The sequence below is a fragment of the Mus caroli genome, chromosome 12, assembly GCF_900094665.2.
Source record: "Mus caroli chromosome 12, CAROLI_EIJ_v1.1, whole genome shotgun sequence".
NCBI classification, from domain to species: domain Eukaryota; kingdom Metazoa; phylum Chordata; class Mammalia; order Rodentia; family Muridae; genus Mus; species Mus caroli.
The window spans coordinates 99,216,730-99,230,734 of NC_034581.1; the positions used below are offsets into that span (position 1 = coordinate 99,216,730).

Below are 14,005 nucleotides of genomic sequence, written 5' to 3' on the forward strand. Positions count from 1 at the left end.
CACTTGAGATGATCACTTGGCACAGGGTGCAAACAATTACAGGTTTTGTAAACTGATCTGTTGAAATCAGAAGAAACCCCTTCTCCTTTGTTTTTTTGTTTTTTTTTTCCAGAATTCCCTTCTCCTTCTGCAGCGTGTAGAAAGTCGAGCCTCCAGTGCACTAACTACAGAAGGTTTCCTTCAGAGTCCAAGCACTATCTCTGAACTATTACAAGGAAGGAAACAATTAGCTTCCAGGAGGAGATAGGCCTAATATGTCATCTGATTCCTATTTATGAACCTGTCCTGTAATCATCAAGCCAGAACACTAGAAAGTTTACTTTGAGGACAGAAATGGAATGGACTACAAACCACTATGAAAACTAAAGAAAAAGAAAAAGCTTTCAACATAAAGCTGACAACTGCTGAGAAAAGCCCAACGTCTGTGGCCAGCAACGGGCAGCTGGGATCCCTGCTGACTGCAGGACCCAGAACAGATAATCATCTGTGTGGTATGCCAGACATAAGATGTATGGCAAGAGGCCAGAGTCTCGTTAATGGTAGCACGGATCAGTGTATACATTCTTTTCTTCCTTTCTATTGGTCACAGAGGTCCTGTTTTGTAGTACGGGCTTTCAGCTCCAACACAAGTTTCTCCACAAAAGAATCTGTAGTTTCCCAACTGCCCTGTTATAAACGGTTTGCTCCATCCAGTCACCACTGTCCCTGGCCTGCTCACATTCAGAGCTATCTTAGCTTATCTGCTCATATCAATTCTTAGAACCTCCTTGCTTCTACTTTCTGGGTTTGGATTCATAGACACTATTTAAGTGTGTAAAGATCATATCCCTGTTGTCTTCAGAATGGTCCTCGATGCATATCAGCCTAGTTTAATGTTATTCAAAACTGAAATTGTTTCCTTTTTCTTCTACTTCTATGCCGAGAATGTCTGTGCTGGAAGACTTAAGTTATATTTCTCCAACATGGCTTTAAAATGTTTTAAACACAGCCCAATCCTCAAGCAACACTGATGCCAAATAGCAAATTCCATTTCTTGGAACTTAAGTACTCAAGAAACTCTAAAACATGTTCCTCAACTGCACAGAGAGAAGAAGTTTAAAAATAAAGATGGAACAAAGTAGGCCAACACTTGCTACATTAAAAAGGAACCCCCCCCCAAAAAAAAGGAACCCACACATCCAATGGTCGGCATTGGTTAAAACTCCTCCGAAATCCCTTCCTCTCTAAATTCGTCAAGACAATGTCTCAGCTGGCCTTGAGGAGCCTCTTCAGAGCAGGCAGTCTGAATGTGAGTGACTTGGAAAGCAGTCTTTCTTTTCTTTATATCTTTATCGTGTAAGGGACACATCAGGTAGGCCAAGGCGTACACATATCAAGCATCCACTACCCTCTAAAACCGTTTCCTGGCCCTCAAAAACAGGAACCTGTATTAGGAGGAAATGAGATCTTCTTTAAGATGTATTTATTTTACCATATGAGTACACTGTAGCTGTCTTCAGACACACCAGAAGAGGACATTGAATCCCATTACAGATGGTTGTGAGCTACCACATGGTTTCTAGGAATTGAACTCAGGACCTCTGGAAGAGCAGTCAGTCTTAACCACTAAGGCATCTCTCCAGAATGAAAATGAAATCTTAAACTTAGTAAAGCAGACACAGAAACTATACTTCTTAAATGTTAAAGAATTCTTAAAGAAAAATCTAAAATACAATTTAAGATTCAACACAGAAAAAACAAACATGTGTGATATAAAGCACACAAGAGTTTACATAGTATTTTTAGCCAGATTAACCTAAAACACACACACACAACACACAAATTCATAAAGGAGAACAAAACACACATAACTACCTTTAAACATGCCACTGTTGCCCAGTGACTATTTTGAGGTCAAGGCATTAAAGATCAACAGATTCAGGACAAGGCCTCCACCTTCTCCTTTCTACCAAAACCTAAAGTATAAATCCCTTCAGCCTGCTCCAGAGGGAAGAGATTCCGCCCTACACCAGCAGGCAGAAATGGCCACATAACTGGTCCGAATGAACAGACTTTACTAAGTAGCTCCTTCTCCATACCTCTAGCGACCTACTACCGTCTCCCAGCCCTAAAAGCCCACGTCTCCTTTCCTGCTATTTCTCACTCCGGCTCACTTTGCTATCACTGTAATAAACATCCATGTACATGAAATGAAAACAAAGGAGGAAAAACTTAAGTAATAAATAAACACCTCAGCGGGGCTGGAGAGATGGTTCCTAGGTAAGAACACTTGCTGAGTCTGCATGAGGACCTGAGCTCTGGTCCTCAGCAACCATGTAAAGGCTGGGTTTGGGGCTGGCGAGATGGCTCAGCGGGTAAGAGCACTGACAGCTCTTCCGAAGGTCCTGAGTTCAAATCCCAGCAACCACATGGTGGTTCACAACCATCTGTAATGAGATCTGACGCCCTCTTCTGGTGTGTCTGAAGACAGCTACAGTGTATTTACATATAATAAATAAATAAATCTTTAAAAAAAAAAAAGGCTAGGTTTGGCTGAGCCTGTAGCCTCCAGGCTAAAAGAGGCAGAGACAGACATCTCACTAGTCCTCACTGGTCAGCCAGCAGGTCAAGAAAAGGTGTGTCCCAAGCTCCTGGTTCATAAAGGGACAAAGCAGAGAGCGACCAAGTAAGAGACTGGACATCATCTTTTCGCTTCTGCACTTGCACACCCATGCACACACACACATACACACACAGAAATAATGTCCACCAAATGGTAAGTTTTGAAAATTTAAACCATAAAAAAAATAGGGCATACCCCCAAATAACCACAGTATTTAAGATAATTATACATAAAGGACCTACCAACTATGTTATAGTAAGACTAAGCTCAAGCTAAAAACCGAAAGATTAAAGAGGAAAGAATGGAATGAAGAGTGCTGGGATCCAAACACCACTCCTTTGATTGCTAAAAAGAACAAGAGAGATGTTGTCTTTCACTTGTTGTAGCTGTCATTAAAAACCCTGGAGCCTTATCTAGTCTAAGTGTTACCATAAAAACCCCAGAGCAGCTGCTATCCCTAATAGCCCACCCCATAGCTACATGTCTACGCACAAGAGTGGATGAGGAAATAGTTTAGCAAACTAGGGTTTGGTTTCAAGAGGCAACTTAGTACAGCCATTGAGAAGGGTAGTAGATTATAACAGACAAAAATGTGTATGTCGTGACATCAAACAAAAAAAGCAATCTTTATTTAGATTATTATTAATATCTGCTTGGGTGTTAGTTAAAACCTAAAGAAAGAAAAGGGATTGAGAGGGGGACTATCTTTTCTTTTACACTTGTCTACATTTCAAACTCTTCTACAAGCCGGGCGGTGGTGGTGCACGCCTTTAATCCCAGCACTTGGGAGGCAGAGGCAGGCGGATTTCTGAGTTCGAGGCCAGCCTGGTCTACAAAGTGAGTTCCAGGACAGNGGTCTACAAAGTGAGTTCCAGGACAGCCAGGGCTATACAGAGAAACCCTGTCTCGAAAAACCAAAAAAAAAAAAAAAAAAAAAAAAAAAAACAAATCAAACTCTTCTACAGCTTGAGCATGTATTATTTCAGATATGGAGAATGACTTTCAAGTCAGGAATGATGGGTAACAATATAATAGTTAAAGATCTGCAGGATCTATTTCCAAAAGACTTTATACAATTTGAATTATTCAAACAGAATAAATCTTCATCTTTGGCACTCCAAGGCCAGAAGACCTGCCAGAGCTCTAGAGGTGTCAATCTGTACAGCAGATAGTGTGACATCATTCAAATGCAGCCACTCCAGGCTCTCATGGACCTGCTAACCACTCAAATTCTATGTCAATAAAAGGTGATCTGTGTCCATCCCGGAAGTCAGTGGGACACTGACATGTATCTCATGAATTTTCCCTACCCAAAGTACAAGGCCTGAATCCAGCCATCAACAAACAAAACTTGATATTCACTTTGCAAGACAAGTAATTTGTATTCTTCAAGAGTGAGTATTAGAAAAAAGCTGACAATCTTTCAGAAAAAGAGGAGGGAGAATCAGGACAGCTAAGTGAGATCCTGAAAGGAATCTACACAACACCTTATTTTTCTAGTGAAATAAGAAGTGGTGTTTTAGAAGAAATTATTAGCATAAGCTAAGTAAATGTATACCCTAGAAACCACAGGTCCAAGTCTGAATTCTTCATGGGATATAGTCAATGCGGGTAAGCATCTTATGAGTGCATAAGATGGCACCAAGGCCACCACATGTGTCTACGTAAGTGTACAGATTTCTCTTTATATTTATATAATTTATACTTTCTTATGTTTATACATTTATAATATAGTCTTTAAAAAAATAGTATGTCTACAATACACCAGTTGAAAGTTTTATTATAAACACCCCTAAGAACCAGTTTAGTAAAGCTTCCAGGCACCCAGCTAGAGAAGAAGCTAGAAGCTAAGTCTATCTTAATAAAAAATTCTCCTGCAGATGCAAAGTGGTGGGAAATGGCTCCCATAGACTCTAGGGAGTGGCAGGCACTCTTAGGAGGTGTGTTGTTGGAGGAAGCGTGTCACCGTGGAGGGCAGCTCTGAAGTCTCATATATCTCAAGCTACACCCAGTGTGATACATAGTCCCCTGCTGCCTGTGGGTCAAGATATAGAACTCTCAGCTCCTTCTCCAGTACCATGTCTAACTGCATAGTGACATGTTTCCTGCCATGATGATAATAGACTAAACCTCTGAACTGTAAGCTAGCCTCAATTAAATGTTGCCCTTTATAAGCACTGCGTTGGTCAAGGTGTCTGTTCACAGCAACAGAAACCCTAAGATATTTGCTATGTTCGCTTTTGTTTTATCTTATTATATTTTATTATTATCCCTTAGAAACCTATTTGTTTTCTAATGAGAGATAGAAAAGGAGTGGATCTAGATGGGAGGAGGGGTGGGGAGGAGCTGGGAATAGAGGGAGGGAAAACCGTAATCAGAATAAATTATGTGAGACCAAAATAAAACCAAGCAAACAGAACAGCTATTTGTAATAAAAGTGGAAGAAAGAAAATATGCACAAACGGATGCATCACTTGTCGCTCCCTGTCTCCCTCCAGCCCTCCACGCCCCACTCCTTCTCACACTGACAGACTCTTTTTCTTTCAATATTATTGTTACTTATATATGCAAATAAATACATAAATACCAAAAAAGACAACTCATCTATGAAAACGTGCACAAGCCCTCTTTTTTGAACCATCTTCCATTATAAAACTGGATATGGGGCAGTGGTGGCGCACGCCTTTAATCCCAGTACTTGGGAGGCAGAGGCAGGCGGATTTCTGAGTTCAAGGCCGGCCTGGTCTACATTAGTTCCAGGATAGCCAGGGCTACACAGAGAAACCCTGTCTTGAAAAAACAGAAAACAGAAAACAAAAAAACAAACAAACAAACAAAAAACCACCACCAACAACAAAACAACTGGATATGTATTTCACTATTAGTAACATGGAAAGTCATGACATATCTAGTTACAAGAACACAGCAAAATATTCTCTAAAGCACATATCTGAAGAAAAACATCTAAATTTTATCTAAAATAAGCAATAGGCCAGAACCAGGCAGCAAACTGTTTTCCTTCCAACTTCAAGGAGCCAAAAGCTTACAAAGGAGGACACAGAAACCCAGAGGCCAGCAGCTGCCCAGTGCATCTCAGTGATGAGCTAGAAGAGTTGGTCCTCCACCCAACATTAGCTCCCAAAGTGTTATGAAAAGTAATAGTTGAGCTTTAAGTGGATGAAGCATACAGTATCTCTAAGATGCCACAGGCAGTGAAGGCTATGAGCAAGATGTGGGAAAGGAAGGCAGTCACAGGTCTGTCTCTCCATGGTCACCTTACCCTGTCTTAAGCCTTACTGTTATCAAGCAGAAGACAGAAATTCCGACTTCAAAGCATCTCCAAGTGTCAGATAAGTCCACGGTCTTCCTTTTTAACTGGTAGGTGCACACTCCTTTAATTCCCATAACTTAGAAGTCAAAAGCAGGGAGATCTCTGCAAGTTCAAGGCCAGCCTGGTCTACATCATCATGGCTGCATAGTGAAACGCTGTCTCAAAATAAATGAAAGGCAGATAGCTACAGAGTTAGCTCTTAAGCAAACAACCATCTTCTATCATCTCAAAGGTCAGCCTCCACTCATGCTGGACCTGAAGCCAGAGCCCTATGTATACCAGGCAAATGCTCCACCCCTGAGCTTTAGCCTCAGCCCAAAGATCGCAGTTTTAAACTAGCGTTCTCTTCTCATTATTTGGATTAAAGGTATCTTTTAAAAATTCGGAACTGATTGTCCTGTTTTATAACCCCCAAGAGAATTTTTTCAAATGTTTTTAAAATCTTTATCACATATACTAATTTGTCACTTAAAAAATAAGTGGAGATTAGTCACCTCAACAATGACATCTCTACAATACCAATAAAGCTCTAGCACTGCAGACACTCTCTCTCCAGGATTCCAGATGTGCTCTCAGTCTTCAATGCCTTCATACACAGTTATGCATAGATCATAAGCAGAGAATTAGCCAAAGGCGTGACCTGTCCATTATTAGAGGGGCTAAGGTCTTTTCCAAAGCCTTAAGATGCTACCAGTCCCCACAAGTTAATTTCTAAAACTGTCAAAATTATTTATAAAGATAAACTAATTTTCTTAGCAAAACTAAGTGCCCTCTACACAGAGCTGTGTGTGGCAGTGAAGCGTGTGCAGTGCTTGATCCTTGATTCTATGACCCTGAGCACAGCTACAAACACTTCATGTCACTATGTGGCTTCCGCTTCTTGCTTCACTCAGAAGCAAGACTCAGCAGTCAGCAGCCCCACGCCTAAAGGCTATGGGTCATCTCAGTCACTGACTGGTAGCATATAACTGATTCTCAGATCAGGAGTACCAATTAATCAGCCATTTTAGAGAAATGGGAAAGTCACTGTGGACCTGCAATTCAACAAAGCTTTCTCACATGGCCAAAGTTTCCCATTTTTCTAGCTACACCTCAAGCATACACTCTTCTCTCCGTGTTCTTTTATTTATCAGGTCCATACTACCACACAAGCACTCACCCAGTGCACACTCCTAAAGGCCAACAAAATTATCACTGTTTGCAAAGTCCTGACTGCCTCTACTCCTCAACCAACTGTCATCTGCCCTCAGTTAAGGCCTTCACACTACAAGTGACACTTCAACTCCAGTGGCAATGACATCACCTGAACCACACAAGCCTGGCTTACTCTTACTCCCTGATTCCACCTCATGCTTTTGACAGGGTTTCTTTAGAGCGGAATGGGAGGCACGGTCATCATGTGGAAGGGTCAACACTGACTCCAATCATGACCACCATCATGGTGTTGAAGAATCCAAACAACCCCTGTTGATGAAAGAGAAGATCTGTTTCTCCTGGCTAACGGTTACACCTCCCTCATTAATCGATGCAACCATAATTACCTTGAGTTCCTCTTGCATTTTGGCAAATTAAAACAAAGCAAACAAGTGAACGCACCTAAGGTGCTCAAAGCTGTGAATTACCCTTGTGGAAGCTCTTCACCTAGTCCTCCATCCATGGACGGTCTTAAGCCTACACTGTTAATCTCAGATCTTAAAAGCACCTTCTTATTAGTGTAAGAACGGTCTACATCCCTTCTCAAAGAACACAGAATTATTATACAAATGCTTATCTATGAGAACAACTTTTTAAAAACCAAAGTCTCTTTAAAAGAAATATCGAAGCCGGGCGGTGGTGGCGCACGCCTTTAATCCCAGCACTTGGGAGGCAGAGGCAGGCGGATTTCTGAGTTCGAGGCCAGCCTGGTCTACAAAGTGAGTTCCAGGACAGCCAGGGCTACACAGAGAAACCCTGTCTCAAAAAACCAAAAAAAAAAAAAAAAAAAAAAAAGAAAGAAATATCGATAAGCATCAAAGAATCAGGAAACAGTGCTAAAAAGACCAAGCAGCACAGACTAGAGGTGGAACACTACCAAAGTAATGTTGCCTCCAAGAGTACAGCCTACTCTGAAGATATTCCAAGGAACCTGTAAGCAGAAGCCAACACAACACAACACACACATACACACACACACACACAAACACACACCCGCTGGCATTCAGGATGAGCTAAACTCTTGAGCGCTCAAACAGCAAAGCCTAAGGTAAACAAAATAATCACCCAGCTTCAACTTTCTATTTGCACAAAGTACACAGAAACCTTCGCAGCCCCCTCCTCTGCCTCCATTAGGACATAATGAGCCTGCTGATCCACTGAACAAATTCAGTGATAAGAATCCCTGTTTGCCATACTGTGATAAGAACCGAGATTCTACAAATCAGTAACTCCTGGACTTGGAGAAGATTCTAGTCTTCTACTGACACAGAAGAACTATTTGTAGAAGATTAAGAATCAGGAAGGAACCTGAGCCTAGTGTTCTGATGAACAAGCAACCTGACCACTTTGAGGTATATGCCAAAAGAAGGGACAACAGCGGGGCCTCAAAGGGTCCCATGCGTATCTATTCTCACAGCAACTAGTCAAAAGTCAAAAGATGGAAGCTGCTATCCACAGATGGCTGGGAAATCAGAACAAGGCATACGCAGGTGCCCCTCCATCTCTGGTGGCCCTAGACACCCACTTCTGAGTTGGAAACACAGAACTGAGGAGCGCTTGTCAACTTTCTGGCTGAACAACGAAGCAGGATGTGAGGCATCCCAGGCTACACCTCATGATCACATGGCTGACTGGGATAGGAAAGTAAAAGAAGGGCCTACTATAACTGTACTTTTCCCACATCTTAAGGCGAGAAGCTGTCTTTACAAGAGTTTCAGCCTTTCAAAGGGAGGAGACAGATGCACTCGGCATGAAGCCAGAGGTGTATGCTAAGTGTCAGCGCACCAGCCCCAAAGGACAGATCCTTTCTGTCCATACTTACAAGAGGTTCCTAGCACGGCCAAACTCAACGACAAGGAAAACGAGGGGGTCACTTGGGAATGAAGGGCGGAACGTGGCTCAGTGCTGAGTGGTGAAAGTGTCCCAGTGAGGGAGAAGTCTGGAGAAGGGCAGTGGTGAGACCTGCAAACCTGAAAGCAGCTGCACTGTACTTCATGGCCGAAGCGTCAATCCTGAGTATGTTGGCACATGTTAAAACAACTGTACACATTGAGACAAACAGAAGTCACCTGACTCTCTCAGTGGGACAGCGCTTCTCCACTCACGCCACTGTACTGACTGAGGACGGATCCCACGCTGGGCTGTCTGCCTAAATCCACTTGGACAGCACACCCTGAGAAGCAGGTATGCAGGCTCCGAGACCAAAGCATGATCCAGTCAAGGCTCAGGCAGCCTCACACGCTGAAGAAATCATCAGAGTCGCACTTCCCTCGTGTGTACAACCAGGAAGGAGGATACTGCATGAACACACTGAGAATTCATTCAGTGAGACTCTGAGAAAAGAGCCTGACACGTCTTGGTACAGACTGATGAGACTTAGCAAGTGTCCTCCTTCCCTGCCACGGCTAAGCTGTGTAGGCTGCAGAGAGGCAATCCTTAGAGAGCACACCCACCTTCTCAAATGACATCCCCATCTCACCGCATCAGACTGGTCAAAGAGTCAGATGTGGCAATGCTGTGTGACACAATGCTACACACGTTACCCTCCCTAGAAAGCAGAGCTACACCTAGACACACTCATACATACCACCATGAAACCACTCTCTGATCAGAACCAAGAGAGTCAGGCCTGGTGGTGCATGCCTGTAATTCCGGTATCCCAGAGGCTGAGAGAGAAACTTCCTAAAAGTTTCTTTCAAGAAAGACAGATATGAACTACACCAAAAATACCTTCTAAAACCAAAACAAGAAAGTTCAACAACAGACAAACAGCCTAGCTATACAACTCCTGCCCAGAAACACTGCTATAATGCAGTGCTCAGTGTGGAACAGGAAGACAACTACATTATTAATGCAGTTGCAAGGTCTTTTATCACCCAGTTAAAGCCAACCGAGTGATCTTTTGGAGCCACGTGTAAATTCACAAACTTAGGCTACTACAAAAGCAACCCTTGGTGCTGACAGTTCTATAAAATACACACCAGTCATGATATTGTGCACTGTTTATATTACACACTGCATGTTTCACAGGTAGCCTGAAAAGTGAAACAGATTATTCCAGAACTCAGTCCCCAAAGGTATCAAAAAGATATTTCCAAAAACATCCAAACTACTGTTTGCTACAAGCGTCACCCAGTATTCACCTTTTGGTAAAATTTCGGGTCCTCGGTTACTATGAAAATTTTTGCCTAGAAAACTTAATGTTTATACCAATGAATTTCCAACTCAGCGATCCTACTTTACAACAGGTTTGAAAAACATATCCCAAGTTGCTTAACTCTTGAATTGCATCCTTTCCTACTGACTTACAGTGAGGTTCCTCAGAAAACTAACAATCAAAGATTCAGAAACTCAGGAGCAAACTCCCAAGTAAGTCTTTCACCCGATGACGTCTTTCAACACTTGATCATCATAATACTTAGGGCATCATATATCGGTAACTAACCCTTTAATCACAAGTCTACTCATAAAAGCAAGGACTATTACAGATCATAGACTCCCAGTCATCCATTTGGACAAGTCTTCAGGACATTGGCTCTGTCCTGCAGGCAAAGTCGCAAATGCCTAGCTCATCTCTGCTAGGCAATCCACACCAATTTGGTGTGCTGGCTTGAGCTGCACACAGATTTGGCCGAACGAAAGCCCCTTAAGCAAAGACCCTTCTTCGAAAGGTCCAGACGACCTAAAAGGGGAGGGGCACAAAACATGACCTGGGCCACACACCCCCTAAGGCCAGCCTTGGTCACCTGCCAATAAACACATAACAGTCCTTCCCAGGGCTCCAGCCCGCACCTCGCTGAGGCCTTGTCCCCCTCCAGATCCTCGGAGGCATCCAGGGGTCCCGCGCCATTTGGCAGGCCCCGGTCGCTCCCGGGACGCCGGCCCGCGTGGATACCTCCTGTCTTCTCCCGGGCTTCGAACGCGGAACGGGACCTGTCAAAGGCCGCTCCTCCTAAGGCGGGGGTGCAGAGAGGCCCGCGTGGACCGTCCTCTGCCCGGGCTCGGCGTCGCGGCCTGCTCCCGGCGCCCGCGCGGGCCTCGCGCAAGAGGCGGGCCGGGCATCGCCGTCCCCCGGGCCCGGACACAAAGCGGCCCAGCGGGAAGCCCGCCTCACCTGCAGCACTGGGCGCCGCGGGCCTTCCAGAACCATCGGACCCCGCTTCGGCGCGCGCGTCACAGCCCAGGCCTCCCGGTGCCGCCCGGCGCCGCCGCCGCCGCCGCCATTTCCTGCCGCTCGCCGTCGCCTCGTTCCGGCTGTCAGGTTACTCCATTCACCTGGGCCCGGAGCCGCCCGCGCCGCACCGCGCCGCGCCCCGACCCCTCCCGCCCGCTCCTGCGGAGACTGCGCAGCGCCCTGCTCGCCTGCAGCCCGCGCTCGGCCCGCGGCGACGGCGCACAGCGGCTTGGAGAATCCCACCGGCGTCGCGCCGCCGCTCCGCGCCCCCTCGCTCGTTCGCCCCGCGGCCGCATGAAAGCCGTCCTGTGATTGGACGGAGCGCGGAGGTGAAAGGTTAACCCCGGCCCCCCAGCCACTCAGAAGCCGGGAGACAGCAGACTCGGGCCGAGGTGGCGTCGGAGGCCCAATGCGAAGACCGAGCTCTGCAACGCAGTCAGCCAGCCTGCCGGCCAGCCGGAACCCTGAACGCGCCGCTGGGGCTACGCAGTCCCGGCTTGGTCTAGACGGCTCCCGGCTCCTTTCCCTTCTTGATGATGGCACCCATCGCCCCCATCCGCAAGCCCCGCTGCACCGCTCTTTTGGTCCAAAGAACTGAGCCCTGTGGGCAGCCCTCAAAACCAACTTGAACAACCAGAAAATGCCCGCGGCATGCAAACTTGGATTTATAAGGCTGAGCTTTCTGCTGCGTCTTCTTGCTGAGATCAGAGGAGTAAAGAGACCGACTTAAAGAAAACCATCTTAGTGTAGGACCCTCCCCCACCTCCGTGTGGCATCTTGGAAAAAGACTCCGGAATAGACTGGTACTCCAGGTGAGGGATGGACGGTTCTAGCCCGGGACTTCTCTCAGCCACTGGAAGCACATACCTGTCCGTCTGAACTATGTCCAACAGTCCCACGTAGTGGTTGTTACCTCTCCAAGTTAAGGCTAATCTTTAATAAGTGCAAGTGATTTGTTTATTTGAATAAATACTAGTGTCATTTGTTTCTATTTTTTTATTACTGTTATTTCGAAAGCAGATCTCACTATGTAGACCAGGCTGTCCTCAAACTCAGAGATCCGCCTGCCTCTGCCTCTCAATTTTGGGTTTAAACGTGTGTGCCACGCCGGGCGTGGTGAGGCACGCCTTTAATCCCAACACTTGGGAGGTAGAGACAGGCGGATTTCTGGGTTCGAGGCCAGCCTGGTCTACAGAGTGAGTTCCAGGATAGCCAGGGCTACACAGAGAAACCCTGTCTCGAAAAAGAAAAAAAAAAAAGATATTTTTTAAAGACCAACTTCTTGTCCATTAGCAGATGTTTCTGATTTCTTTACCTTTAACTTGGAGGCAATATGGTCCATTTGTCTTGTTTTGTTTTGTTTTGTTTTGTTTTGTTTTGTTTTGTTTTTCGACACAATGTTTCTCTGTATAGCCCTGGCTGTCCTAGAACTTGCTCTGTACACCAAGTTGGCCTAGAACTCATAAAGATCCAACTGCCTCTGCCTCCCAAACACTGGGATTAAAGGCATGCACCACATCTTCGGCTGTCTTTCAAAAAAAAAAAAAATAGATTTGGACTATCCCAGCATGAGGAGGAGGAGGTTACCATAGCAAAATCACAGATCAAGGCCAGCCTGAGCTACATGCCAAAGCCCTGGCACATACATATATGATATATATAATGTATTTGTATCATTTATATGATGTATGTATTATATATGATATCTATCATATATATGTATCATGCTAGATATTATGTATAATGTATATGTATCATACAATGTATAATTAATATGTAATATATAATGTATATGCTATATCTGATATGTACCATATCATACATATATGTGATATATATGCACGTATATATGATATATACCCATATCCACAAAAGCTCACGTTTACATATGCAGTTGGACAATGTCCAGCTCTCAAGAACATTAACTTACAGAAACACAGCTGCAGATGAGACTCTTCCCACATGATCCACTCAACCCACACTAGTTGCCTCTGGAAAGACCCTCCCTCACCAACCAATAACACATCAAAATGCACCAATTTCTTCCCCACAATTTTGTCTTCTAGGCCTAATATATATTTATCCCTACCTGCCTTTCAACAGGAATCAACATTTGGGATAATTCTTTCAGAAATATGAATTCAGGACGACTGGTCATTGAACTCGGAGTCCAGTGCATGCTCACAAGTGCTTTCTATATATTTTGCTCAGTCTGGGGGGGGGGTTAGAGTTGACTCAATAATCTTTGATTTTTCAGAATTCTGGATTTTTCCACTTGAGATGTATCATTCAGGATTATGATAAGCAGCAATGAAAGATAAACATTCAAAATTTAAAACAAGAAAGTCTCTCCTACACCTGTTCTTGTGCCCCAACAGCAAACCATTGTTTCTTGTTCATTCTTCACACTTGCCTTCACAAGCAAGCCAAGATACTTATTCTCTATCTTCATTTATAAAAGCCACCAAGATACTTATTCTCTATCTTCTTCATTTAAAAAAGCCACAGGCAGCATGAGGTATACATTTACTGTATCTTGCTTTTAATACAATACACACACATACAGAACAGATGTTTACAGCATGTGGAGGAGCCCCCAGTCTTGCCAAGAGTCACCAGCTCTCTGTGCAGGCTGAGACTCTTTGGTAAATCAGCGTTGGTACACTAAGAATTGATCCAATGTATAGGGTGGGGCATGACCCCC

General features: G+C 44.4%; 1 protein-coding gene across 3 annotated transcripts in view; it reads right to left on the bottom strand.

Annotated features, from left to right (window-relative positions):
* Dicer1 (dicer 1, ribonuclease III) overlaps positions 1–11,509 on the bottom strand; it is a 64,858-nt gene extending 53,349 nt beyond the window's left edge. For all 3 annotated transcript variants that reach the window (XM_029484412.1, XM_021178579.2, XM_021178580.2), the window contains exon 1: positions 11,242–11,509. The gene's annotated coding sequence lies outside the window, so the exon portion shown is untranslated. The remainder of the gene's footprint in view (positions 1–11,241) is intronic.
* Between the last annotated feature and the right edge of the window lie 2,496 nt (positions 11,510–14,005).